The sequence below is a fragment of the Equus przewalskii genome, chromosome 19 (genome assembly GCF_037783145.1).
Source record: "Equus przewalskii isolate Varuska chromosome 19, EquPr2, whole genome shotgun sequence".
Taxonomy (NCBI): domain Eukaryota; kingdom Metazoa; phylum Chordata; class Mammalia; order Perissodactyla; family Equidae; genus Equus; species Equus przewalskii.
The window spans coordinates 43,266,645-43,294,149 of NC_091849.1; the positions used below are offsets into that span (position 1 = coordinate 43,266,645).

Below are 27,505 nucleotides of genomic sequence, written 5' to 3' on the forward strand. Positions count from 1 at the left end.
CCAGCTCTCAGCTACTCTTCTCTTGGACTGCCAGGATAGGGGTGGGGGAGAAGGAAAAGGCTGACATCATCCTGTGATTACTCTGGGTCACCAGCTCACAAATACCAATTATACTTCAATATAATAAGTACTATTACATTATACCCATTTAATACACAGGGAAACAGAGGCACAGAAAGGTTGAGTAACTTACCCATACCATACAGGTGGTAGGGACAGAGTCAGGATTCAAACCCAGGCAGGCTGAGTCAAGAGCCACACCACTCCCCAACAGAACACAGCAGGAGCAGGGACGGGACTGGACATTGTTCAGCCTCCCACCCCACAGGAATGGTGGCTTTTGGGTCTGACCAACACGGGCTCAGGGCCAGGAACTGCGTGCTATAGGCCAAGTGAAGTCCCTCTCCGGGCCGATGTTTCCTCGTCTGTAAAATGGGTGCAGTGATGTAGTGAGGAAGTGAACCAGCAGGCGCCGCAGCCGAGGAAGGTGCTGCTCCCCTTCACCTAGCAGAGCTCCAAGTGTCCTTCCATCGAATGATGAGAATGTCTTCTATCTGGCTGGCTGAAGCCCATCATCCTGGACTCCATTCCCTGGGGCCAAACCCACAGAGCAGCTCCATTCCCTGGCACTCAGGCTCTGCTGCAAGCCACCAACTAGCCCGGCCAGGTGACTCCGATGGCATGGCTGGCTCAGGCCAAGTACTGTCATTTAACCCTCTGTGGGCATTGGGTTCTCCCTGTCCTCTCCCCTGGAAGACTGTCAGTGCCTATAGCAGGGCCGAGGAGGAGGGGCTGAGGGCGACGGCTGTGTCACCCCGAAGAGATCTGAGGGTCTGAGGAAAGACAGGAAAGGCGTCAGCACACAAATGCACAGTGCTCACTCAAGCATGTGCTCCCTCAGACACAGACATCCCAAGCTGGGGCTCCTTGAGAGCAGAGGCTGAGCAAGGTGTGCCATCCGGGCTACCTGGCAGGGCACATGCGCATAGTCAGGCCCTGCTCCCAGTCCCAGTCCCAGTTGGCTGCCCAGGAGCTGTGTGACCCTGAGCAGGTCCCTTAACCTTTCTGGGCCCTGGTTTCCTCACTTGCGAAGTGGAGATCACATTCTCTATCTACATCCCAGTCTTGCAAAGATAAAATGTATGACACACTTCCTCCTCATGATCTGCTAATGGATTAAGACTACAGTGTGTGTGTGAGCAAGGAGGGGGCTGACTGGGAGGACACAGGAGACGGGCATAGACGTCAGAGAAGGAGTGGAGCAGAGGGGTTTCCCCACCGTGATGTGGGGCCTGAGGCTGCCCAGGCAGGGGGAGAAAGGCTGAAGGGGCTGAGTCACCCACCATGTCAAAGATGCTGGGAATCTGCTGCCTTTCCAGCCACTGAGAGTGAAGTGACCACAGGAGAGACCACAAGAGACAGCAAAGCCTCAAGGAATGGGGAGGTGGCCAAACGGGACAAGGAATGAACCTGCGGCAGATCTTAGCTCCGGGGACCCTGAGGAAGAGTCTGAGGGGCGAGCCTCAGCCCTGCCCTCAGCGAGCCCCAGTCTGACAGGGAGAGGAGGATGTCTGCCTTCAGGGAGCCCCGATCTGATGGGGAAGTCGTATTGATGTCTGCCTGGAGGAACTTAACAGTGCAAAGGGGGAACCCAGCCTCCCCCGGGGGAGTTCTCTGTCTGAGGGCTATGCTCCCATGAGCACTCGGGCTTAAACGAGGTTGTGCGGGTGCATGTGAATGTGCAGAGCCCAGTGGGGAGAGAGGATCCCTGGCTGAGCCCAGGGCAGGGGATCTTCCCCAGAAGTGCTTCTGAGATGCTGGAAGACAGAGGGCGGAGGGAGACAGAAGTGTCACCACATCTGATCTGGGGGTGGCTGGGCTCGCTGCCCCAAACAGCTGGGCCACATCTGGCTTCCAGACATCCACCTCTTGCTCCATGATTCACTCCAGCCTCACATGTTTGCCGAGATGTGGGGACACAGGCTTCGAGCTGCACATGCTCCCCAAAGCATGCGCAGCCCAGAGCACATGGAAGACGGCAGCTGTGGCTGGGAGTGGGCAGGCACCACTTCTTTTCCTACTCCTGGCCCTAGTGTCACTTCTCACCCAGCCACTGCTGCCGGCGAGAGGACGGTCGAGTCCACTCTTGAGTCACCATGACTCAGTCTCCCCGCTTGGAACCCTCACATTCAGCCTTCACAAGCTTTATGCAGGGACAGTGAGCAGGCTTGGAGTCAGCAGGGAGGAGGCGGCATTGCCAGCCAGGGGTTCCCAATGCCCCCCACTCAATCCTTCCTGCTGAAGGGAACATTCAGGAGAGCAGAGGATGGGGCTAGGAGGGAAAATAACATGCAGGGACGGAGAAAGTAAGGAGCACAGGGCATTTCCCCATCAAGTGGGAGCTCCCTGAGGACACGCTGTGTCTCCCCTCAGACTGGGACTCCCTGAGGATAGGTCTGTGCCTCCCCTCAGACTGGGGCTCCCTGAGGACAGGGGCCGTGTCTCCCCTCAGACTTGGGCTCCCTGAGGACGGGGCCATGTCTCCCCTCAGACCGGGGCTCCCTGAGGGTGGGCCGTGTTCTCCCCTCAGACTATGGAACTTCCATGAAAGCAGGGACTTTACCTTTTCCAATAACTGGATCTGAACTGGATCTCCCTGAGCTCTAGAATAGGTGACTCACCCACTGTCTACATCAGTCTGGGTTTTCAGACTTGTTGGAGGTGGTAGGGATCAACTTTCCAAAAACCCCCATGCTGAGGGATGACAGTTATGCTCACTGGCTGGGGGGCTCCCTCAGTGCGCAGCCTGCTCCCAGTTTGCCCACTCACCCCTCTGGGTGGTCCCTCCCACAGTCTAGCCTCAGTCTCTTGTGCTAAATCATCCGCTGGGCAGGGCAGACCCACAGGACATGTCTGCAGGGCCTTGTGGAGTGGGGGGTCCAGCTGAGAAAGCTGGCATGCTCTGGCTTCATCATCTCACGTCCCGCCACCCTCAGCTGGAGGGGCTGTAAGTCCAGTTCCCCCAGATCCACCACTGAACATGGGGAGCGGCAGACAAGCCTGAGCATCTGTGGCCTGGGGAGGCTGGGCTAGGCAGGCTCCTGCTTCCATGAGCCCAAATCAACACAGGAAGTGGGTCCCAACCCCTACTCATCCTTATCCTGCACGCTAGCCCCCCGGACTAGATAAGAGGGGAGGCCTCCTTCACCAATGGATCACTGTGAGGGGCAGCGCTGCCCTGGAGTGGATCCACTTGGAAGTGAAGGAAGCAGGCAACGGGCTGGACAGGCCTGGAAATTCCTCCCCACCCTTAATCACCTTTTCATACCAGGAGCAGGGCTCTCTCCAGCCCTCTGCCCCCACTCATCCCTGTCTCCTCCTCACCTCCCGCACCTCTGTCAGGGAAATGAACCACGAGGCCATGCAGCACTGGGTCTGCCATGGCCACACGGAAGCTAAGACTTCTGGGCCCTCCTTGTTCCACTGACAACCCCACCTCCAGGCTGGCAGGGTCGGAAAGCCTGTGCCTCTCCACCTAGCATTGAGGATTGGGCATGACCATGGCTGAGAGTGCCCTGAGGTATCAACCCCACTGTACAGATGGGGAGATGGAGGGCTGTGCTGTTACACAGGGTAGATCCAGCCCTGGAGTGAGCCGCCCAGGCATGTGGTCAGCACCCACTCTGTGTGAGTCAGGGCGGCCCCTCTCCCAGTTGGACTGTGAGCTCCCTGAGGTCAGGGCCTGGTCTCCAGCTTCCTGAAAGGAGCTTGCTAAATCAGGGCAGGCTGAGTGCAGAGCCCAGGCTGGCCCTGGCGGCAGATTCAGACAGAAAGCCTCCAATCCCACTGGTGTCTCCTGCCCTAGTCCTAGGGAACGCACAGCTCAGAAGATTCTCCAGATCCCCACCCCCTTCCCTTTGCTTTGCACTGCCCCTCAGCCTAACCAGGCTGGCTGCAGGGCCTCCTCACCTCTGGGCCCCTCTTTGGCTACAAGCCCCGCCTGCTTGGTTCCTGGCAGTCCCAAACTCCTGGTGCCTGGGCAAGAAGGGTCTAAGGTGCACAGGCAGACATGCATCCAGGCTGGATTGGACCACCTGGAGGAGCCCCCAGAGCCTGGTACAGGAGCCTTCTCTCCCAAGCTGGCAGAATGGGGACAGAAGCCCCCATGCCATCCTCTACCCCTGGGGCCCAGCCACTGGCCGTGCTAGGTCCAGCTTGGCCAGTGCCCCCTTCCCTCTCACCATCCACCCAGCATCAGCCCTCATTCAAGTACAGTCCTTGCTCCAGCCAGATGTCTGAGCACAGACTCGTCCCCAAGAAACCCACGCCTGACCCTGCCAGTTTCTGCACATCCTGCCCTCTCTCCCTCCTCTCCCCACAGAAGCCATCTCCCCCTGGGATACTGGGCTCACCACACTCTGCAGAGCTCTGACCCATGAGGAGAGCCAGCCTGACCCCAGCCCAGGGAAGAGTCTCAGCAGAGGCAGCAGGCAATGGGCAATGACTCAGCTTCCCCAATAACCGAGCATGCCTCTGTCTTGCGCCCAAACCACTCTCCTATCCGTTCCGATTGCCAGCCTATGCCTTCTCTCAAGGCAGCAAGTTCGTTAGGTCTGCTTCCCATTGTGTGGGTGAGGATGTGGTCTCTCTCTTATCGGCGGCCAAGACTTGCTGCAACCCGACTCTGCAGCAGAAAGAGCTGTCCTCGAGCCCAACACTCAAGTTCATACTCTGTAATCTAGAGAGAGGCTCTCACAGAACCTGTCGGCTTCAATCACTATCTCTACTTTACATACCTTTTTGGTCAGGTAGCTGGGGGTTTTTTCACATTTATTTAATTGTGGTAAAATAAAAAGAATATAAAATTCACCGTCTTAATCATTTTAAAGTGCACAGTTCAGTGGAATTAAGTAATTCACATTGTTGTGCAACCCTCGCCGCCAACCATCTCCAGAAGGCTTTTCATCTTCCCCAACTGAAACTCTCTACCCATTAACCACTAACTCCTCATCCTTCCCTCCTCCCAGCCCCTGGCAACCACCATTCTACTTTCTGTTTCTATGAATCTGATACGTCATTAAAGTGGAGTCATACAGCATTTGTCCTTTCATGATTGGCCTGGCTGATTTCACTTAACATAATGTCTTCAAGGTTCATTCACATTGTAGCACGTCAGAATTTCCTTCCTTTTTAAGGCTGAATAATATTCCCTTGTATGTACATACCACATTTTATTTCTCCATTTTGGTAGCTTGTGTATTAAGTACTTTCTTAGAAGATCAAAGTAATGCATTCTCAGGGTAAAATGTCTGAAGAGATTAGAAGCAGATAAAGTGAAAAGTGAAAGCTCACCTCTGCCCCACCTACCTCATTCTGCTCAGAGTGAATCCCTGAAATTTTCAAAGCAGAAAGCAGATAGATTCATATCCATTTTTTACACAAATAGTAACATACTCCTCACCAGTACTTCTCAGATGTGAGCGTGCATCAGAATCCCCTAGAGAGCATGCTAAAACAGACTGCTGGGCCCCAGCCCCACGGTTCCTGATCCAGTTGTTCTGGGGCCGCCCAAGAGTCTGGGTTTCTAACAGGCTCCGTGGGAAGCCAATGCAGCCCGAGGGTGTACCCTTTGTTGACCAGTGTGATCAAAGCAATGTTTCACCTCTTGCTTTTAGTAACTATTAACCCATCAAGCTGGACCTCATTTGTGTGTGTGTGTGTGTGTGTGTATGTGTGGAGATTGGCCCTGAACTAACATCTGTTGCCAATCTTCTTTTTCTTTTTTCTCCCCAAAGCCCCAGTACATAGTTGTACATCCTAGTTGTAGGTCACTCCAGTTCTTCTATGTGGGACGCCACCACACCACGGCTTGATGAGCACTTCTAGGTGCGCACCCAGGATGCAAACCAGTGAACCCCGGGCCACCGAAGCAGAGCACGTGAACTTAACCACTCGACCACTGGGTTGGCTCCAGCACCTCATTCATTTTAACCACTGCATACTACTCTGGTGTTTGGATGCCCCACAACATAGCTAATTGGTGCCCTTTTGATGAACTTGACGCTGCTTCCAGTTTTTCAGATTTGAAAAGAAAATTGCAATGAACACACTTGTAGGGATACTTTGAACACCTTGATATTTGCGACAGTGTATCTGATAAATTCCTAGGTACGGAAGCCCTGAGCCAATGATTTATGAGTTAATACTTCTTATGTATATCACCAACCCCCTTCACAGGTCCAGTTGCCTTCCCACCAAATTTGAGGATGCCTGTGTCCACAAAGTAAGGGGTCACCCGTTTTGGTTGTTGTCAATCAGATTGGGGAATAGAGAATCTTATCATTTCTTAATTTTGATTTCTTGTGTTTTGACCTAGGACAGGCATTTTCACCTGTTTATTAGCCATTAGTGTTCCTTTTTTTTGGTGGGGAAGATTCATGCTGAGCTAACAACTGTGCCAATCTTCCTGTATTTTGTATGTGGGTTGCTACCACAGCATGGCCGCCAACGAGTAGTGTAGGTCCGTGCCCGGGAACCAAACTCAGGACTGCCAAAGCAGAGTGCACCAAACTGAACCACCAGGCCATGGGACCAGCCCCTAGTAGTCCCTTTTTGGTTCATGTGCTTTGCCCATTTTTCTATTTGTTTTTCTTTTCCTTATTGACTTCTAAGAACTCATCTGTCATATATCTTGAAAATATTTCTTCTGGTTTATTATTTGCCTTTAGACTTCAGGATTTAAAATTTTTACTTAGCCAATTTTTAAAAATCTTTCCCTTTGTGATTCCCATATTTTGTGTCATACAGTCCCCAATCCAAGAATATATACATTTAAAATCTTTTATTAATGTTTTCTTCTAGTAATTTTATGATTTCCTTTTCACTTTTAAATATTTCATCCATCCGGGACTTATTTCAGAATAAGGAATAGAGAACTGATTTTATTTTATTTTTCCTAAACAGCTAGCCAGTTTTCCAATTTGATTGAATAATTCATCTTTTCTCCTCTGATCTAAAATGTCAATTTATCATATATTCAATTTCCATTTGTTCACGGTGTCTGTCTGGACACTCTACTGTTCCTTTGATCTGTCTGTCTGTTCTTGTGCCAGGACTCAACTGTTTTATTACTGGAGCTTTATACAACATTTTAGTAGCTCTAGTTGCCCCTTATAATCCCTCTTTTTCAGAATTTTCCAAGCTCTTTTTGCATGTTTATTTTTCCAGATGAATTTTAATATAATCAAATTCAAAAGATCTTGTTGTTTTTCACATCTTCTAACATGCAATTTTCTGACTTCTCAGCCCACAGCAGAACAGAAACAAGTCAACAAGAACAAGGTGGGGTGGTCAGCCTGAGGCAGGCAAGGTGATGGTAGTGGAAATGACAACTAATAGGAGGGAGTTGATGAAGAACTATAACAAGTAGACACATCAACTATTAAAATGTAGCCATCATAGAATGGGCCTTTAGTGTGGGGCTGAACAAGACCCTGGATTCTCACTGTATTACAGCCAGGATAGTGATGGACACTTGTAACCACAGCTCTGAATCATAAAGACTCACATGTTCTGCAACCTCTGATTAAGAAGGCAGGAAAGTGTGTAATAGCCACTAGTGATTTCCATCCAAAATATCTCTTTTTAAGGTCTCAGATATTAATGTCTGGAAAACTAGTGTGAAATGGTTCATTCTTGAATGATGACAGAAGTATGACATATTACTGGTTTCTCTACAGTTTCCTCAAAACCCACCTCCAAATTCCAAGAAGCTGCCAACTCTGGGATTTGAATTCACTCTATCTGTGGAAACACAGCTGAGGGAAGCATCCTCAGCCTTTCAGCCAGTCCACACACAATAATAAAAAAAAAAAAAGGTTTAGCTCTTACTAAGCATCTGTCTCCAATACACGAGGCATGTTATACGCAGACTACATTTTAATCCTCAATGGCCCCACTGGGTGAATACTACACTCCCATTAGACAGGAAACTGAGGCTCAGAGAGATCAGACTTGGGCAAGGTCAAGTTAACATGTGACAAAGAACCCTCAGCCACCTTCACTCCCACATGCCACTAACCAGACCTGTTCAACTCACTGCCAACCACCACATGATGTCCTAAAGGCCACCAATCCTATTCAGACATCCCTTTGTAGGGCCTTGCCCAGAGCCTGAATAGCCAGGAGAGGCCTCATCCCTGCCTCTGAGTGTCAGGAAGGGTGGAATGAGGTGCCAACCTGGGCCATCTAGGGAAGGAAGGGACAGACCCCAGGCCACCCACTGACCAGCCCCTGAGATCCAGGGCTCAGGCAGTGGGGAGGGTGCCTCTGGGACTCAGGAAATAACTCCAAGGTGAGTACTGCCTGCCATAGCCTGGCATGGCCTCCCTACACTCCCTGGTTATCTCAGGAAAGACTCTGTGTTCACCATACCATACCTGTGCCAGCCTGGTCCTGTCCTGGACACCGGAGGGAATGGGAGTTGTGCAGGTGACATGCAGAGGGAGGAGGCAGCAGGGAAAGGCACTTCCTTGGGAGTATCCCATCCAAGAGGAGATAAAGGTCAATGCACTCCTATGTTTTTCCTTGACAGCCAATTGTTAAGGCCCTCTAGAGCCCTAATGGGGCCTGTCAGATTCAGGCAGAGAGAGGTGGGCCCCTGAGGGCCTCCAGGCTCAGAGCTCCTGGGCAAAGGTGGGACTATAGGGTCATGAATCTAGTGTCATCGACTCTCCCCCCCCCCCCCGCCCCGCGCCGCCCGCCCCACCTCCCACCCGAGTTTGCAGCCCTTTGTGACCCCAGCCCAGGACCTAGCTGACAGTAGATCAGTGACCCAGACGAAGACGAGGGCAAGGGAACCAATTCATTTCAGCACCTAGTCATCATGAAGCGCCTACTACGCACAAAGGACCGTGCTGTTGGGGTGGAATGAAAAGGGGCCCAGGCAGAAGCCACGTTCGCTGGAAGGCGGGCAGAGCGCCACGGGAAGGCCTTGGAGCAGTGGGGACCCCAAAGCCCAGCATCCCCAACTTCGGCGCGCAGAAGAGCCGCGGACTCCGGCGCTCCGCGCGCGCTCCCTGGGTCGGCGCCGCACGCGCACGCGCGCCCGCAGCCGCTCCCCCGCCCGCACAGCTCTGGCTCCCGCGCGCGCGCACTTGAGGCGTCCCTTGTGCGTCTCCTCCATTCGCTACGTGCAGAATGGTCCGTCGGCAGCAGCTGCAGCGCCGGGTGGGAGGGGGAGGGGGAGGGGAGGGGAGGGGGAGGCGGCGCCCAGGTCTGGAGGAGGGGCCGCGGCGGGCCGGGCCGGGGAGAGCTGGGGGAGAGGGGCTGCGCGAGAGCCCGGGTGGGCGCGACGCTTCCCCCGCTCCTTTCCTGCTCGCCATTGCTCCCTTTTGTGAGGCCATTACGGCCGTCCCCCTGCTCCCTGCCCCGGCGTCCTGGAGCCCAGCCGACCACGAGGGTTTTTCTCCGTGTTGTATCTTCCCGAAAACCCAGAACCCAAACCCAAGAAAGAACCACTCCTGTTGTCCTCTCTCCCCTCCTCCAGTCCCAATGACATTTCCCGGCTTTTGTGTGAGATGACCCAAAAGCAAGCCCTTCTCCACTCCTCCTCCATGCAATGGGGTCCCTAAAAGCTACCCTCACTCCCCTTCTCTCTTACTCACCTGGAGGAAGGGGAATGGAGAGGATGGACACCAGAGCCTCCTATTTCCCAGCATTTCCACACAGGGAAGACAAGCATCTCACCGTGCGCACTCCGACAGGAGGGCAGGAGGCGGAAAGGTGGAATAGCCCAGAAGAGCAGGCTGCTGCCCAGGCCCCTAGGCCACATCCGAAGGACGTATGTCAGGACCCTCCTAGATTGGCATGAATTCACCCACATTACGGGGCTGGGTCCTATACACCTGTTTGTAAAGAGCTCCCCAGGAATGTAGTGCTGAGGGGCCACCAAGGGGTGGATGGTATATCCCTGGAGGATCTCAAATAGACAAGTTCCCTGTCCTGCCAGGAATCCAGATGTTGCCCAGATGTCCACAGCAGCCCCTCCTAGAGGGTGGGACACCAGCTATTCTGTGCAGCCCCTCCCAACCCATCTCCCAGGGTCAAGGGAGGAAAGCTGGCGACCTCCACTGCCCCTTCCCCATTCCGGCTGTTGGGAGGGGGCAGCTCCCTCATCCTGGGTTCACTTCTAAGGCAGTCACCTGAGTTCAGCCTGTGATCTAACCTCTAGTCCTCTGCTGACAGGTTAAGTCTAGAGCCCCAGGAAGGAAGGCGTCCTGGGTCAGTTTCATTTCACATAAACGGACTGTCCCTGGATCCAGGGAAGCGGATTCTCCCGTTTCCTCCCTGGTGCCTCAGTCTTTTTGGAGGCGCCCTCTGCTGGCCACTGGGAAGTGCAGGAAAGAACAGAGTCCTGCAGACTCAAAGAGCGTCTACAGAAAGGGACAAGAGGTAGAGACAACCGGGAGCCAACTGAGAGCGCTGGCTGGACTGCCACAAATAAGAGAGGCATGCTGAAGCCTTCTTGGAGGTGGGTTTTTGAGCCAGCTTTCAGTGGGCAGAGAAGGGCAAGCCAAGCTGGCAGATGGGGGCTCAGGACCCCCCAGGGGCAGCCCTTACTGGTTGCAGAGCCACTCCCTGAATGGTTCACACACTCACCAACTCTGATGGCTGCTGTGCCTTGTCAGGGGGCCCTGACTGTCAGTCTCTATTGGGGTGTGAGCTGGGAGGAACAGCCGGGGCTGGAAGTCCTGAACCTTCTAGTCATGGCCTGGCTCCTCAGGGCTGAGAAAAAAAGTAACCCCAGACAGAAGCCTGCAATTGACAAATTTTTGCCCCCACCCCCACCCCACATACATAAGGATGGTCCAAGCCCAGGTCCCTGGCATGGTGGGGCTCAAGGTGGGGTAGGGGCCTGAGTCACAGCCTGGTGTGGTACTGCCCTGGCTCAGGAGAGGCCAGCTAGCTGAGAGGTGAGACCCGGGTCAACAACCCATCACCCTGCCTCGGGCTGCCAGGCATCCTCCCCATCACGTCTCACACGTGGGGCCAGGGCAGTGCCAGGGCGGGGCCAGGGCCTTGTGGGCTGTGTAGCACTAGGGCCTGTGCCTCAGGGCCACCAAGGGGCAGGAGGAAAAGAATGAAGGGGTTCTCACTGCTGCAGCAGGAAGAGCTGGGAAAAGTGGAGGAAAGTGGAGGAATTGGATGGACCCGCAGGCATCTGGAGTCTCTCCCAGCGTGCTAGGCGAGGGAGGCAGCAGGTGCCACCAGGGACTGGCAGCTTCTAGGACATGCCCCTCAAGCTGCTTCTCCTGAGGAGGGTCACCCTCAGGCCATCAGCATCTGCACAGGCCCTTTGCCTTCCATAGGCAGCCCCTGCTCCCAGTCTTCTCAGGCCCCACAGGGACCCAAGTGCCCAGAGCCCCAGGAAGGTCGAGGGCCTAGCTGCCTGCAACACTCCACTCACTGATACACTGACTTCCACCTTCCTGGCCAGGCCCCGTTCCAGACCCAGCCAGGGTGAAGAGGACTCCCAGGGGCGGAGATCGAGGCCCAGGAGAGAACAGAGAGCATCCTGCTTTAATTGGAGGTAATTAGTTAATTTACTCTGAAAGCAGTGGGGGAGGGGAGGGGTTAGGGCCTGTGGATTAATAGGGCTCAAATACTCAAATCCTGGTGAGTCTCTTTCCAGACCAGAGCTGATCTGAGTGAACCCACACACACAGGAGCGGCAGTCTTTGGCCCCAGGCCAGACGAAGGCCTGGAGCAGACTGGGGTGGCCCTGCAGGAAAAAAGCAGGTGCCCTGGAGTGGGCAGAACAGGCCTTTTGAGGTTAGGCAGGTGGGAACTGGCCTGAGAAGGACTGGGGAGGTGCAGGGGGCTCTGGAATGGGAACTCTCCTCTGACGGATAATTTCATCCCTCTCAAGGTCAGTGCCCCCCTCCCCAAGTTAGGGTCCCCATTCTGAGTCAGTGGGCTCCCTGGGCAGCTCATCCTAAGGGAAACAGGGCCGAAGGCTAACTTCATTCACTGCCTCCTGCTTCAGGAAACCATTCCAATCACCGGGAAAGGGGCGTCGGAGGCTAGAGCCCCTGCCGGGCCCCCGGGGGCGTGTCGTCGGCCCGACGCGTCGCCGGCCAGCGGCGTGGCGAGGACTCTGGCCGGCAGCCTCCCGCGCCGTCAGGAGCAGCTGACTCGCTGGCGGCGGGCCAGGTCGTGGCGGGGCCGGGAGGCAGCAACGTGCGGCGCGGCATGTCGCGGGCTCAGCGGCGGGGAAACGTGGGGGCGGGCCCGGCGCGCCGCCCCCCCACCCCACGCAGGCCCATTCATAAAACCCGCGGGCGCTGCCGGGCCTGGCAGCCTGGACTCCTAATTGCAAACTCATTAAGGAGTTTGCATCTCATTTGCATGGAAATCATTTCCTGGCCCTAAACAGACGAATGCCCCCTTCCTTCAGCCCCCTTTGCCCCGCTCTACCCATCCACAGTCTGGGAGGGGAGAGGGGCCTGTCTCTGCCCTGTGCCCCCTCCTTTGCCTCACCCCTCCCATCCCCCTGGTGAGGAGTGGGGCAGGGGGGTTGGCAGAGCACCCACCTAGCTGGGATTCCTGCCTGGGCCGCAGGTGAGCCGGCTCTGCCCCAGTGGGTCCAAGCGAGGGGAGGTGCCCGCCAAGTCATTTGCCCCCCGGCCTGGCCATGCCCAGGGAAGGGAGGAGGCGGCTGGCGGCTGGCCGCAGCAGCTGGTTGTACCTGGCAGGACTAGGGCTGGTGGGTGAGGCTGTTCGTGCCCAGCCTCACGTACATGCTTAGCCACAGGCTGTGCTCCCACCCCCACACCCCTCGCCCCACAGAACAAGCGCCCAGTGACTACAGAAACAGACACCCAGTCACGGCGCACAAAGGCACCCACACCGGGCCGGCCATCATGGCCGCCGCCCTGGCAGCCACCCTTGGGGGCAGGCATATGCCTTCACAAGCCATTTGGTCCTTCTTCAGCGCCCTGCCAGGGTTGGGGGGAAGGGGCTTCTCTTGAGACTTTCCTGAGTAAGGGGAGCTAGTAGAGGGGCTCTCTTCTGTATCCCAGACGCAGCTTCTTCCCCTCCTCTTCTGCAACCCATATTCATGGAGGCCCCAGGTGCTGCACCCTGCGTGAGGACGTGCCCAGGCACAGGGTTGCAGGGCCCTCCAACCCAGAAGGGGCAGCGGAGGAGGAAGCCCCTGAGGAAGGAGCACTTAAGTGCCTCCCCAGTGGGGCCCTGTCCTTCCTGTCCCAAATGTGTGTATGCTCCCCAACTTCCAGGACGGGGGGGGGGACCTTGTAAACTGTTGGAAATGGACTAGAATTACCTAAAGCACATGAAATCAGATTCTACTGGGGACATAATGTCCTGGTTCTATATATCCTGAGACAGTTTAAAAAGTAATCACAAAACTTGTAGCATTAGGGTCTAAAACAAAAACCTCCTTCTTGTCCAAATCATCTGGGTCCCTCCCCAGACATAGCCCTGCTTATGCTTCCTGTCTGCCCACACTCCCACCTGCTGCCCCTGAAGTTTCTCCCTTCCCTTGCTAGAGCATGAAGAGGTGGGCAAGGATGTTCTGGAACACTGACCATAGTCCATCCTGAATGGAATTGGACTGACTCGACCCTCTCATCTCCTGGAGCAGCTGGGTCTAAAGTGTGTGTGCACGGGTACAGACGTACAGGAGGAAAATATTAGGACGTCGGTGGGTGTTTTCATTTCATCCCTTTTTCATTTAGTGTGAGTGTGTCTTAATATGAAACTATGCTTATGTTACAGGTGCATGCTTAACAATTTTTTTATTGCTACAGAGCACGATCAAAAAAACTTTGGAGACCACTGGTCTAGGCTTATGGTGGGGTGGTTGCACATGGGGGATGGCTTGTCTTGTTCATCTTAGTATCTGTCCTGAGAAATGGTCAGCTCAGAGCCTGGCAGGGGGCAGGGGGCAGGAGGCAGGGACAGAGACAGAGTGTTGAATGAACAAAGTCCACCCCTAGAACTGACAGGTGAGCAAACTGAAATAACTCTGGGTGGGGAGTTTGCTCAGAGGAGCATATAGGCAGGTGGAGGGAGCCTCTCATTGCTGCTGCGTCTGCAGCCTGCCCATGCCCAACACCCAGCATGCACCCAAACCCACTTCCAGCCACCCCAGTGAGCGCAGCACCCTCCTCTGCCCGCTGGCAGCATGGCCTGTCTGAGCTCCTCACTAGCTCCTGACTGGCACAGCCAGGCAGGGTTGCCACCTGCCATATCCTCTCTTAACCTGGTGCGAAACCTATTGGAGGTTTCCTATCCTAGAACTCTCTGGAAGCTAACCTGGTGTAGGAGAAAGAATTTAGGCTCCACAAGGACTCAATCCTTTTCCAGCTGGGCTACCTTGGGCCCAAGACATAACCAGTATGAGCCTTGGTTTCCCCATCTGTAACATGGGACTCATAAGCATACTCTATACATAAACAACCCTATACAGAGTTGTTGTACATATTGAATGGCCTACTGTGTGTACAGGGTCTGGCACATAGTAGGTGTTCAGTAAGATTCTTAACTCCTCTGTGCAGCAGGTGCCCCATAAAGAACCTGTTGAACTGTGATTTGCCGTGAGCATGGGAAGGAGAATTCTGAAGGCAGACCGATGAACCTTTGCAGAACACCTTCCTTCAGAAATTAACAGCCACCTCAGCAGCCTGGGGTCCTCTCCAGGCTCACCCACTCCCTGGAGGGGCATCCCATCCCCACCTTTTTTCCACCCAACTCCTGTTTCTTTTTCTGCGCTGCGTTCACTTCAAGTATGAGCCAAGGGTGACACCTGGTGGCCATTTCTGTAGCTGCAGAACCCAGACCAGAGACACCCAACAACAGGAGGGGCGTGAGGTGAGGTCCCGTGGGTGAAGGAGCCATTCTTTCCAGCACTTTCCCTGCACCTCCTAACTCCCTCTCAGGGCCCAGGGAACATCCAGGATGCCCACTCCTCATTCTGCCTTAGAGCAGCCCCTCCTCACTCCCCCTGAGAACAGCGTGAGCTCTGAAGGTTGCACCTGCCTGATGAGCAGGGTGACCAAGGAGGCCTCTGCTCAGACCCTGCCCTGGCCCCAGGCAGAAGGCAAAAGGACAATGGCTACCCTTCCCCAAGTGCTGCAGGCCAATAGGCATCATCTCATTCAAATCTTATCACCAGGGCCTATTATCACAACAGAGAAACCAGGTACAGCAAGGTTAAGCAACCTGCTCCGGGTCACGTGGTTCCTAAGTGCCCAAATGATGAAATGAGTGGAACACCTGGCAAGCCTCTGGGGGACAGAGGAGGCCAAAAGGAAGTGGCCTGCCATTGGGTTAGAAGCGCCAAATTCCAATCCAGCCTTGCCCAACAAGTAGAGTGACCTCCTTCAAGGGCCTTCTGCTGGCTGAGCGCCAGTCTCCTTGATGGTACCATGCGGTGTTCGATAGAGCCGTGATTCTCAACTGACTGTATGCAAGAATCACCTGGGGAGAATGTTTTAAATACCGATGCTTGCCCCGGCACTGGCTGATGAAATCAATATCAGTAGGAGTGGGACCGAGGTATAGGTATTTTCAAAATCTTTCTAAATGACTCAACATGAAGCCAGGGTTGAGAAGGAGGCCTCTGGGAGATTCCATCTTCAGATCTCCCTGCACTCCAGAGGTCAGCCCCTGAGGCCTCCCTGCTGCCCGGAGGGCTCACCAGAGAAACAGCCCTCTCTCCCCCAGCATTCCCTGGACATCTTAACTGGTCCGCCCAGACCCCCAGGACAAGCTGCCTCCCCACCCCCTGGGCCTTCAGGGAGAATACTGGCTATCAGTCCTTCCCAGAGGGGGCTCAGCAGGCGTGACCCCACGCCTGGCCTCTGGCGTGGGGGCATGGAAGGCCACTGGGAGCTTAACCCCAACAGGATGAAGGCGCCATAATTAGGATCAGGCGGTTGGCTCAGCCTGCGGAAATCCCCAGCTTAGTAGGGATGGGGGTGCTTCAGCCTGGGAAGGGGGGTCAGGGCAGAAGTGAGGGGGCAGAGGAGCTCAGGCATGTGGAAACCCCAGGGCCTAGCCCCTAGCCACCTCCTGAAAGGGCCCTCTAGAAGCTCAACACCGTTACCCCCCACCCTGGACTCACTGACCGCCCAGGGAGGGAGGGAGGGACGGACCAGCCCCCCAACCCCAGCAGCCCTGCTGCTCCCTCAGGCTGGGGTGTGCCAGGATCATCCCCCTACTCTGGCGTTTGGTGGGAGGACGAGGGCACCGGTGGGAAAGCACTAAGTGAGCGTTCCCAGGGCAACGCAGGCTTCTCTCCAGCCTGTAATCCTCAGGCCTTGAGTGAGGGATCACTTTCCTCTGTGGAATGTAACACGGAGGGGACAAAAGGGGGCAGAGGGATGGGGGAGGGGGAGGGAAGATGCCAGGGAATGAACTTTGCTGGGGGTACTTTCCAACCCCCAAAAGGCCCTTCAGGAGGTGGCAGCTGCAAAGAGAGAAGTCACCCCCATCTCCAGCTCACCCCAGGGCACAAGGTCTCTGGCTGGGCTGGCCAGGTAGCTCACAGCAGACCCTGCGTCCTAACACTGGGTGCCTGGGTGATCACCTTTGCTAACCACTCATTTGCAGAGGAGGAAATGGGTTCTGAGAGTTTAGAACCGGCCAAGGTCATGCAGCTCAGAACCCCACCTAGAAGCCCCAGCTTTCCAAGAGACTGGCTGAGTGAGCCAGCGAGCACTGAAACCTGTAGGCTCAGGAGTTCCCATGCTCACCTGGGCTGGAGTCCTTCTGCTCCCACAGCGGGACACCCCTCCTTCCTGCCCTCCTGGGTCATGGGCTGGGCATGGCGGGACAAGCAGAGGGCAAGTGCCTGCTCGTCACCACAAGCCTGTGATGGCTGGGACCAGGGGCCAGCCCAGTGACTCCCACATTGAGATTCAACACTGATTCCTCCAGGAAGCCTTCCAGGCTGATCCACAAAGGGCTAGCTGTGCCCCCCACATCCAGCCTTGACTTCCCAAAAGGCATCCTCCCCTCCCCTACCTCACCTCTGGCCCATCACATAGGTTCTACATGGGTCTCAGTTCTGCAAACTGTGGGCTCTCCCCATACTTTGACCCAGGAACCCCTGTGGGCAGGACCATGGGGGCAAAGACAGTGCTGTACCCAGCCCAGCACCAGCCGCAGGGAGACTTGAGAGACAGAGGGTCTTAGAAAGGGGGCAGAACTCATCTCAAGTCACAGAACCTGGAAAGGACCCACAGTGGGAAGTCACTTCAGAAGTCATCTGGTCCAGCCCCGCCATGGCCTTCCAGTTGGGGGTCAGCCTCCTGTGTTAATGCCTATAGAGATGGACATCTCTTCAAGTATTCATTCACTCATTCATTCATCCAACGAACCTCACCCAGCCACCTCCTACCTCTCAGGGGCTGAGGCAACCCAGTCCATTTTCAAGAGCATAGGCTAAATCCTTAACAAATAGAATCAGAGGCCTACGGACCACCCTTCCTGGGCCTAGTGCTAAGTGGAAGTAGAACTTGCTGCTTGGCAACACCCCTGCACACATTTGTGTTGCCCTGTGGCATTAATGCAGCGTTTGCAGCCCCACGTTTCCCTTCAGACTCATGACAACCGTCCCAGGTGGTGTTGACCCTCCTTGACGGGGAAGCTGCGGCTCAGAGAGGAGGAATGACTGCAGCTGGAAGAGAGGTGGAGCCAGGACTCAGCCTGCGTGGCTGCACCGTCAGCCCGGCACTCACTTTACACCCACCCTGGCCCTCCACAGGCTGGCCTTTCAGGTGGAAGACAAGCCTTGCCCAGGGGGAAAGAAAATGTGAGTTAGGCTCCTAACTATCAAAATAATAACGGTGAAGACAAGTCAGAGGCCTGCTGGGTTCCAGACACTGTGCAGGCGAGTCAGGTGTTGAACCCAGAACTCCTACCCCCACTCCTCTGGGGCCAGTGCAATGCCCTGGGCTACACAGCCGGCACATGCATGTGTGCACACACACACCCCCAGGTGGTATGAGTCCCTGCATGTCCCAGGGGACAGGGTGTCCCAGCCGCTTCGCTCCCCTCTGATAACCCAGCCGCTTCCAGCAGGACAGGCACGTACCCTTCAGGCTGACCACATTGGGCACATGCCAGGCCAGCTGCCAGGGCCCGGGTCTCCACCCCACTGGACCCTAGAGGATGACCTCCTCCATGGCTGATGCTGCTCAACCTCAGGAAGGGGGGTGACTCCCCAGGATGTGAGGCCTAGAGCCCCCCGCCAAGCCCCTCCTCAGAGCCAGCATGTGCTGCGGGGCTGAAGCCTAATGAGGAGTCTCAGGGATCCCCCTGGCTTTGTCTGGGCACCAGCCCCTTGGCACACTCCAGGGAGATGCAGAGGAACAAGGAGAGGCACAAGAGGGGCCAACAGGACTCCAGCAGGAAAGGGGTGGTGGGGTGGGTGGTAGAGGGGGAAGCAGGAGTGAATCAGAAAGGTGGAGGCATCTGTGTGAGGTCAAGGTTTGGAACCAAGGAGAAGTATGGAAAGGGCTTGGCCAAGGACTGCTAACAGGGCAGCTGGAACTTAGGAAAGGGAAGACCTCTGGGGGCGTGGGAGGAGGTCATCAAGAAATGGACCCTGGAGCAGGCAGAGCTTATAAGCTGGGTGCCCTTGGGCAGGTGGCTTGCTCTCTTTGAGCCCCTCAGTATCATCTGCAAAGTGGGAATAAAAATCGTACTCCCCTCACAGACTTGTGGGAAGTAAATGAGGTCTTGGGTGTAAAACACCGCAGAGCACCTGGCACCCAGGACTGCTCAGTTCACAGGGGCTGTACTGAGGAGGCCCACAGGGCCGGGAGAGCAAACCCTGAACAATAAGCCACACCTGCCCTGGGGCTGTTAGGAAGGGGTTTACAGAGCAGAGAGGCAGGGGGCCTGGGGCCATGGACCCCCGGTAACCTCTGCCCTCAATGCCCTTGTCCCTTGAACGGTATGAGGGACAAATAAGAAGGTAAGACAGCCACTGCTGCCATGGTGGCAGCGTTCTGGAGGATTCTGGAGGGTCCTGGGAGAACTGCTCTTCGCCCCATGCCCTCTTCATTCACATGAGGGGGTGGAGGTCCAGGGCGGGATAGGGACTCACCCAGGGTCACTCTGAGAATGAGGACAGAAGGCAGGTCTGCTAACCCCCAAGCCAGCCTCCTCTTCTTTGTAAGGCACGCTGTCTCCTGTCCAGAAGGGGAAGCCAGGGGCGAAGATCCCTCAACCCCGTGAAAGGGAGAGAACTAGAAACCACGTTCCCTGGAAATGGAGATGAGAAGCTCCACTCCTCTTCCCACTCAGAGCTTTAACTAAGACCCTGCTGAGGCCTGGTGAACACTTACACTTCCTCTGAAGACCAAACCAAAGACACCCGCTCTGGGAAGCCCTCCCAGTGATGGCAGTGGTTCCAAGCTGTGTCCTGCAGTGGCCTCTCTTTGAGGCTTTGGCCTAGCCACCACCCTGGTCAGTGCACACGTTGTTTCCCCCCAGTGAGCTGGAGTTTTTGAGCCCAGGGGCATGGTCTTAATCAAGTTGGAGGCCCCGACTCCACAATCCAGCCTAGCACAGGTGTATGTAGAATGAAGGAATCCTGACCAGTTGGCCCCAGACCCACCAGGGGCAAGGGTGACCGACGGGTAGGGACGGGGCTCTGGGGCAGCTGCCATCCTGTGCTGGCCAGTCCCTCCCTCCCCCATACCTGAGCCCTGTGCTAAGAGCAAGTTCCTGGTGCAGGCTGTACCCTGTCCTGGATGCCTGGCATTTACCAAAAGGGCAGAGACAGTGAGAAGGGCCTCCCCTGTGCCATCCTCTCAGAAAGGAGCCGGGCAGCAGGCAGGAGGGAAGGGAGTTAGGTTTCAAAGTGCCCGAAGATGACAGAATGACAGAGGATGCTCACCATGTCCAAACCGACAAAGGATTAATATCTAGACTAGATGACACAAGGAATGTCTGCCGAGCAACAGGAAGACAGCAACCCTACCCCAAAAGGGACAAGACATACAAACAGACAGTTCAAGGAGACAGACCCTAAAGCTAACAAGCACAAGAAGAGGTGCTGAAAATCACCACTTTACCTCTGGTAGATGGGCAAAAATGAGAAAGCTGGATAAAGCCCAGCGCTGGTGGGGATGTGGGGACACAGGAGCCCTATGCCCGGTGGTGTAGGCTAGGCAGCCACTGTGGACTCGGGTTGGCCACGCTTAGTCAAATGAAACACAGTGAGCGCTGTGACCCAGCGGCTCCACTCACGAATACAGCCCGGGAATCAGCCTGGTCCCTACAAGCCAGGAAGGGGGAGTCATGCCGCTTGTTCATGGTGGGGAACAGAAAATTGTGGAGCGGCATCACAGGGTACAATGCAGCAGTTTGAAGTAACAAGGCTAGATTTTTAAAACAGTGCTGAGTGAAGGAGACCTATAACACAATGACATTTACCAAAGTTAAAAAAAAAAAAAAAAACATGTTTACAAAACAGCAGCACTCATTTGCAGAAATATTTGCATCAAATACTATGAGGGGAGAAGGGAAGCAGGTGGAAAGAGGGTGAAAAGGAATAAACACACAAACGAAACAAGAAAGGCCAGTGATACCCATGCACCTGCCGTGAACTGAGACTAACTCTGCACCTGCGGGCTGTGAAGGCAGACCATGCCCCAGGCTCTCAGTACAGGCTCTCGGCTGGAGCCAGGAGCCCACGTGCATGAGGGGCAGAAATGGGCTGACCTCAGAGGTCACCTCTCCCACCACCCCCCACCACCAGCAAGGGAGGGTCTTGGCCAAAGTCAATCCACGGCAGACTTGAAGCCCCACCCAGCTTGCGTGGCTTTTGTGCCCTGGAAATGGAAGTAGAAGGAACCTCAAACCTGGAGCAATGGGGCTTGCCTGAGCTGGTTGCAAGGAGGAAATGAGAAGCATTTGCCTTCACAAAAGTCTCTGTAATTAAGGGTTTTTCTTTCTTTTCTTTAAGGAGAGTCCTTATCTTTAGACACATTCAGAAATGTCTGTGAAATGATATGCTGTCTGCAGTGTGCTTCAAAATAATCTAGGGGGGCCGGCCCGGTGGCCGAGTGGTTAGGTTCGCGCGCTCTGCTTCAGCGGCCCAGGGTTTCACCAGTTCAGATCCTGGGCGCAGACATGGCATCCCTTGTCAAGCCATGCTGAGGCAGCATCCCACATGCCACAACCAGAAGGACTCACAACTGGAATATACAACTATGTACTGGGGAGAGTACTTTCGGGAGAAGAAGAAGGAAAAAGTTATCATAGTTATCATCATCATCTAGGGTGGGGCGGGAGAGTGTGGGTGGCGGGATTGATGAAATCAGATTGGCCATGAATTGACACTGCTGAGTCTGGGAATGGGTGCATGGGAGTTCATTATGCTTTACACTCTACTTGCATGTCTGTTGGAAAGTTTCTATACTAGAAACTTAAAAAAGGAAAGTTTCCAATAAGAAAGTCTCCCATGTGAGGAGACTGGTTTCTGACTTCAAGGAGCCCCAATGTGATAGGGGAGACACAGCCTTCTGCCCTCTGTGTGGCCAAGGCTCCCTGCATCTTCTCAGCTCACCCTGCCGGCCATGGGCCACACGTGAGAAAGAGGCACGATCTCAGCACCAAAGCCTGGCCTCCCAGACCTGGCCTTTGTCACTGAGGCCCAAGGGTCAGGCACTGGAACCACATCTAAGCAGATCTGGTTCCAGTTCTGGCTCCACCTGCCCATGGCCCTAAGCTCCTCACCTTAACAGCACCTGCCTGGAACGGAGGAAACACCCAGTGAGGCCAGCTATTATCAGGGGGGAGAAGTCTCCACTGGCCCAGCCCCTCCCCAACTAAGTCTCTCTGTTCTTGTTGTGGTTGCTCACCTCTGGCTGCCTCTGCCTCCACGTCCGTGTAATGAGGACCAGAATCACCAGGTGAGTTTGAGCATTACATGAGGCGATGTTTCATGAATGGTCATACTGTCACCAGGACCAGGGGAGGGAGCTGGTCAGAATCACACAGCCAGGTAGTGACAGAGCTGGCTTAGTCACAGATGCATGACACTGAGCCAGCTGCCAACACCCCGTCACCATGAGGCCCGTAGGCTGGTAGACAGAGTGTCCTCGTTCAGAAGCTGGGGTGGTGCCCTTGGGACCATTCCATCCAGCCCCTAGTCCCACTCCCAGAGCCTCTCACTCAGGGGAGCGCCAGGGACGCTGTATGGGTGAGATGCAAGCCAGGGAGGGGAGGGCTTGGGAAAGAGGAAGACAGAAGACTTTATCCTGCCCTCTACGAACACAGAGGGATCCAGGGACATCTGTCTGGAAGAGTGTGTCCAGACTCGGGGGCTCTATCAGGGGCTGCAGGGTGACTCCTAGGTGAGGGGTGGCAGCCTGGCCTGGACTCTCCTTTCGTGACAATAGTAATAGTAATAGTGGATGCTTGTATAGTTCCTACTATGCACCAGGCAGTGTTCTATCTGCCTTATGTATATTATCTCAACTAATTCTCACAGCCATCCTAAGAGGCCAATGCTATTATTGTCCCTGTTTTACAGATGGGGAAACTGAGGCATAGAGAGGCTCAGTAACTTTCCCAAAGTCTCTCAGCTTATAACCAGCAGAGCTAGGATTTGATCCGGGGCAGTCTGCCTTGAGTCTGTGCTCTTGACCACCCCAATGCACTCTCAGAGAGGGACAGACTGGCTCTCCTAAGACAGTACTTCTGATTCCTGAGGGATCTGGTGGTTGTTGATGTGTGCGTGTGCATGTGCATGTGTGTGTGTGTGGTGGGGGGCTCAGTCACAAAGGGGTACGGGCCAATGGCCACGCCTCCTTCCCCCATGGGAGCCTGAGGCACCTGTCCCCCATCTGCCTCCTGGGAGCTCAGAGGGTGGGGAGACCAGGCAGAGCAGCAGCTGGTACCCTCTTTACCCCGTGGACGGGCCCTTCCCCCGGGGCAGCCAGCGCTGGCACTGGGGCAGGACTTCCATGTGTCTCCTGCTCTGGAAAGCAGAGTAGAAAGTAAGTGAATGACAGGATCAGAGGCAGGCTTGAATTTACTCTTTTTCTTCTTAATTTAAATCTTTCACAGAAAGTTGACCAAAATCAGTAACTAATTACTTGTGAAACTCCCTCACAGCCACTCACAGCGCAGCCCTGGGGAATGTCTGTCCTTTCTGGGATGGGAGCAGCTGAGGCATTCCCTCCCTGCTCCCTCCCCCTGAAGCTCGTCCCTCTGCAAAGAAATGGCACCTAATACAGAGGTCAGGAGCTGGGTCTTTGGAGGCAGACAAAGCTGAGCTCAGGGTGAGTACTGCCTCTTCCAAGCTGTGCCACCCCCACCACATATTAGTTAATCTCTCTGGGCCTCAGTCTTCTCATCTGTGAAGTGGGAGTGGTGATACTGTCCCTCACAGAGTTGTTAAACGGTTTAAATGAAGTAACGTATATTGAGTGTTCAGCCTGGTGCCTTACACGCAGTACGTGCGCAACATTGGCTATTAGCTTTACTGCTGCTGTCAGGACCAGCCCCAACCAAGCTGTGAGCTCCTTTGGGGAAGGAATTGCATCTTGTTTCTCTTTGTCTATCTCAGCATTTTCTTTTTTTTTTTTTGTTTTCTGCTTTATCTCCCCAAACACCCCCTGTACACAGTTGTATATCTTAGTCGCATGTCCTTCTAGTTGTGGGATGTAGGACGCCGCCTCAACGTGGCCTGACGAGTGGTGCCATGTCCGCGCCCAGGATCCGAACCCTGGGCCGCCGCAGCGGAGCGCGCGAACTTAACCACTCGGCCAGGGAGCCAGCCCCTATCTCAGCATTTTCCACAGGACTTGGCCCCCGGCAGGTGCTCTGTGTCTTTGGTTGAGTTCCTTAGAAACAGATCCTGCGATGGGGCCCTCCTGGCTAAGTGCTCCCAGGGGACAGGAGAGGGCCTGGGGGAAGCAAATGGAAGAGGAAGAGGCCAACAAGGGTGCCGAGGATGGTTTCTGCCTGTCCCACAGGACTCTGGAGTGTAAGATACACCTCAGGGTTGTCCCCATGCCAGACAGGGGAATTGGGCCTTCTCTCACCTGCACCCCAGTCACTGGCTAAGGGCCACCTTGGGGGATAAACTTCCAGGCACTTCCGCCATGCTCTGGTAGCTGAGTGCAGTCTGCAGAGAGAGAGCGCACAGCAGGGAACACACACGGAGGGCAGGGAGGGTGCACAGAAACGGAAAGGGGTCTCAGGGGATCTACCATGCTCCATAAATGTCTTCTGGGTTGAACAGAATCAGCCCCGGACCAGCCTCTGAAGGGTTCTGGTTCCCTGTGGAGTCGCGGGTGGTGGAGGCAGGGGGGCGGGGGCTGCCAGGCAGAGGGGAGCAGCTCTAACTACCCTGCAGAGTCCCAGCTGGTCAGAACCAGGAGGGTCCCCCCAGTGGCCAGCCTCTCCCCTGGCTGAGCAAGGGCAGGCCTGGGGCTGCCTGAGATGGCCTTGAGAGCCCTGACTATGTGCCGGGCACGGATGCCAAGTTCTTTGCATGACTCACCCATGTCTTCCTCACAACCACTCGAGGTAGTGTCCTGATTCAGACATGAGGAAACTGAGGCATGGAGAGGCTGAGGGACCCGCTGGAGGCGCCCCAAAGAGTCAAGGGCAAAGAAATCAATGCCATTGGTCATTAGGAAAATGCAAAATAAAAAACCCACAAGATACCACTTCACACCAGTAGGATGGCTATAAAAAGGAAAATAACAAGCTGGCAAGGAGGAGGAGAAATTGGAACCCTCACACACGGCTACTGAGAATGTATAATGATGCAGCTGCCGTGGAAGACAGTCTGGCTGTTCCTCAATAAGTTAAACATAGAGTCACCATATGACCCAGCAATTTCACTCCTTGTATGTACCAAAAGAATTGAAAACAGGTGTTCAGACAAACCTTGGACAAGAATGTTCATAGCAGCACTATTCGCAATAGCTGAAAGGTAGAAACAACTTAAATATCCATTAACTGATGAATGGATAAACAATGGAATATTATTCAACCATAAAAAGGAATAGATTTGGGGCTGGCCCAGTGGCACAGTGGGTAAGTTCACACAGTCCGCTTCGGTGACCCGGGGTTCACCGGTTTGGATCCTGGGCACGGACCTACGCACCACTTGGCACGCATGCTGTGACAGGCATCCCACATATGAAGTGGAGGAAGATGGGCACGGATGTTAGCTCAGGGCCAGTCTTCCTCAGCAAAAGAGGAGAATTGGCAGCAGATGTTAGCTCAGGGCTAATCTTCCTCAAACAAAAAAGAATGGAGTACTGATACACGGTACAACATGGATGAACCTGGAAAACATCATGCTGAGTAAAAGAAGCCAGACACCAAAGACCACATATTGTATGATTCCATTTATATGAAACGTCCAAAATAGGCAGATTCATAGAGACAGAAAGTTGATCGGTGGTTGCCAGGGGTTGGGGGAAGAGGAACAGAGAGTGACCACTTAAGGAGTGCTGGAACAAGATAGTGGCGATGGTCGCAGTGAAATGAACTGAACTGTACACTTATAAATAGTTAAATGGTAAATTTTACGTTATATGTATTTTACCACAATTTTTTAATAAGTTTTTAAAAAAGTGACTTAAGGGCAGAGCCTGGATCACACCAGTTCTTGATTCTTCCCTCCACAGGGCCTGGGAGTGGCCGACACAGAGTCAGCCACAGTGTTTTGGGATGGACAGAACAAATAGAACACAAGTCTACTGGACGCTGTGCTGACACAGATATGGGACTCAAGTTGTCTGTAAACATTCCTGTGACTTGGCCTGCTGCAGAAATAAAAGCACTAGCCTGGAGTTCTGACACACCCGGATATAAATGCTGGCTCCACCACCGGCTGTGTGAACTTGGACCCACACTGTGCCTTTCTGGGCCTCACTGTTCTCATCTGGAAAATGGAGCTAAGAAGAAGAGGCCCTCCGGGTTGTTGGGAGAAGTCAGTGAGTTAACACAGGTGGAAACGCCCTGAGCATGGCACCTGACACACAGGGAGGGCTCAGCAAAGGCTGGTCTCTTTCCTCCCTCTCCTTTACCCACATAGGCCCTTGACCTCTATCCCTGCCAGACTCCCCCTGGACAAACACCCTCCCAGAGGTTGGACGCACACAGCAACTCTTGTCCAGGTTCCTTGATGGACCCTGCCCATGGGACGTTTGCAAATTCCAAAGAGAAAACTAGTTAATCTGTAGAAAGCCTAAACGGTATAGAGAAGTGAAGAATTTCTGGATTCATCCAAGAAACATTTGGGATGGGGGAGCACTCCCTTTCCCCTCCAATCATACCACTTAGGCAGCTACCTGCTTCCACATCGTTTTCCTACACACACACACACACACACACACACACACACACACACACACACACACCTCCCTACACCAACAATTCCCAAGAGCTGATCCCTGACCATGTTCTCACCTGTCTACAGCTCAAAATGTTAGTATAAGAGTGCCTATCAACCTTTCTAGGGAAAGACTAGTTTTTATTTCTACTTTTCTTTGGGGGGTATTAAAATGTTCTTTTTGTTAGGATGTAGTAATGGGAAATTAATCTTTTTAAATTATCCTATGTCCTTACTTGACAAAATAAGATGCCAGCAATTCTTACATCAGTTCCCAAAATGACTTTTTGAAGTTTTATTCATAAATCTTCAAATCCGAAGAGCACGGCTCTCCCTCTTCCTGCAGAGGGTGAATCCGGCCTCCCTTGCTCCGTGGGTGGGAGGAGGGTGGAGCCCCGGGGTCCATCCCTGCCAAGGTGGCTTTCTCCAGACCCTCCCCTCATCCGCACAGCAGCAGACTGATTCCAGGCTGGGCACCACAGCCTCACAGGCCAGCCTCTACATACTAACACTCTGGTTCCTGCTTCCTGGTGCCAGAGGTCCACTCTCCAGCAGTGGAGTGAGTGACATGGAGCCATGGCACTCTCCCATTGACCAGACCTCTGGTTTGGCCTAAGAAGGGACAAGCCATGTTCAGGGACCAATTTTCCTGTGAACCAAATGAGGCTTCCTTAGACCGTGTGGACACCACTCACCCCAGGAAACTCACAGCCCAGGCTCCCCCACCTGAGAGGGGCACCTGGGCATCAGGGGGACCTCCTGGCCCTCTCTAAGTCTCTCAGGCTAGATCATACCATTCTAGGTCACTGTCCTACCACCCAGGGCGATGCTCAGGGCATGGCCAAGGCCTCTAATACTACAGCCAGAAAGGTACCCCAAATTCCCACTTAAAATTCTGTCTTGGGCTTAGAAGCAAAGTAAGTGGCAGAAACCTGGGGCCTGCCCCCAGGACGCTCGCAGTCTGGAAGATGCCAGGCTCAGCCTGATATACATTAGAAGCCATCAAGAGACCACAGGGAGCTGTGAGGATAAAGAGGGGGGAAGAACAAGGATGGGGAGGCAGGCAGCAAATACAGACTAAGGGCCCACTCTGGACCAGGC

The 27,505-nt window shown here is 54.4% G+C and overlaps 2 long non-coding RNA genes across 2 annotated transcripts; one reads left to right on the plus strand and one right to left on the minus strand.

Moving 5' to 3' along the window:
• Positions 1-133: 133 nt before the first annotated feature.
• On the minus strand, positions 134-10,254 carry LOC139077509 (uncharacterized). The gene is made up of 2 exons (XR_011530101.1): positions 9,666-10,254; positions 134-833 (listed from the first exon to the last, which is right to left on the minus strand). It is a non-coding gene; the product is annotated as an uncharacterized lncRNA (long non-coding RNA).
• Positions 10,246-26,591, plus strand: LOC103548134 (uncharacterized). The gene is made up of 3 exons (XR_011530102.1): positions 10,246-10,531; positions 11,498-11,590; positions 25,698-26,591. It is a non-coding gene; the product is annotated as an uncharacterized lncRNA (long non-coding RNA).
• Positions 26,592-27,505: the final 914 nt, after the last annotated feature.